This window comes from Neophocaena asiaeorientalis, unplaced genomic scaffold, assembly GCF_003031525.2.
Source record: "Neophocaena asiaeorientalis asiaeorientalis breed wild unplaced genomic scaffold, Neophocaena_asiaeorientalis_V1.1 scaffold5, whole genome shotgun sequence".
Lineage (NCBI taxonomy): Eukaryota > Metazoa > Chordata > Mammalia > Artiodactyla > Phocoenidae > Neophocaena > Neophocaena asiaeorientalis.
In genome coordinates, this window is record NW_020174698.1 from 2470663 (window position 1) to 2472242 (window position 1580).

At 37.2% G+C, this 1580-nt stretch overlaps 1 non-coding gene across 1 annotated transcript; it reads right to left on the reverse strand.

Annotated features, from left to right (window-relative positions):
* Nucleotides 1-796: 796 nt before the first annotated feature.
* Nucleotides 797-903, reverse strand: LOC112409196 (U6 spliceosomal RNA). The gene has a single exon (XR_003005125.1). It is a non-coding gene; the product is annotated as a U6 spliceosomal RNA (small nuclear RNA).
* Between the last annotated feature and the right edge of the window lie 677 nt (nucleotides 904-1580).

Here is a 1580-nt window from a genome sequence, read left to right on the forward strand (position 1 = left end):
CTAGTCTCTGCTTTCTTGAATAGATCATCATGACAGTATACAGTGTAGGAAATGAAATGTTTTCATGATAACTGTCCTTTAAGAGCCAAAAGCATTTATCAAGAGTTTTTAAGTAACAAAAAAAAAAAAGATTAACAATTTTTTTTTATTTGGTAGTAGAAGACACTAGGAAATATCTTCAAATAACTAGATAGAGCAGAGGTTAAAATCATTAAGTAATATTTGAAATGTTTGGTACTTACTTTAAAAGCTTAAATGTTTGCATAAATGTGGGGCAAATGCTCAAGAGACACTTGAAAAAAACATATCTAGATTCAGTGTTCTACATGCCTTTTTTTGGGATAACTGAATTCATATTGCTAAATTTTTTCATGTCTTAGTTTATAATGAATAAATTTATTAGTAGTTTTACTTTTCCATACATTTCTTGAAATTTTATTTTAGAATATGGTATGTATTATAGGATCTTAGTAAACTATAATGTTAATTGTAAATCTGACTATGTCTTGAGAACATGATTTCCTTTAAAACCTGTGAGCTGAGAGCTTGGTGTAACTCGCTTTGCTTAGCATTTTGATACAGAAGTATAAATGGAGCCCACAGAATGTCTGCATCTGTGGCTAAATGTTAGATACAGAGTATGTGAGAGGTGCAGAGTAGAAAAGAAAATATTCTTTTCAAATTTATTTTTTTTAAATAACACTAGTTAATTTGTCTACTAATAATGAAAGGAAGGGCTGTAATCTAGAATATCATTGGCCTTCTTCCTCACGTATGAACAGGCTAGTCCCAGATTGAAAATATGGAACTGTTCACGAATCTGCGTGTCACCCTTGTGTAGGGGCCATGCTAATCATCTCTGTATTGTTCCAATTTTTGTATATGTGCTGTCGAAGCAAGCACTCTGTGACATCTTTACCACGGTCACCCAGGATCTGGTTGGAACCCACCAGTGATGGGAATGTACAACCATATGAGACAAGTCTTTTCATTTCAGAGAAGCTGTAACCCTTGGGAAGGTCTTTTTTGTATGTTGAGCTGCAATCTTTCTCCTTGTGATATTGGCCCACTGATTCTTGTTCACCCTACGAAGGAGTGTTTCACAAAGTGTGCTCTGTAGACCACCTGCATCAGAGTCGCCTGTGGTTCTTGTGGAAATGTAATTCCTTGATTCTCCTCCACCCAGGGCCATTTGAATGGCAGCTGGTGGCTATGAAGCTCTGATCCCTGCTTTCGTATGCTTTCATAAGCTCCCCCTGCACACGTAAGTTTGAAGATCAGTGCTCTGAAGCTGAAGAAAGTAGCAAGGTCAGTGTCTTTTATGCACCTAGCCTTTCAGATGGTTGGAAAGAGGTATTATTATCTCTGTTTCTCCATGTCATCTGTTCTCCAGACCAAGCCTCCGAGTTTCTTCAATTATCTCTCATATGAAATGGTTCCAAATCTCATTCTCTTTGAAGTGTGCTTCATTTTAATGGAGTTTGTCGTAAAATGTGATGCTCAAAACTGCATATAATGCTCCAGGTGTGCCCTGCAGTGGTGGGAGGTAGGGCAGAATAAAGGGACCAGTTCCTTAGCAC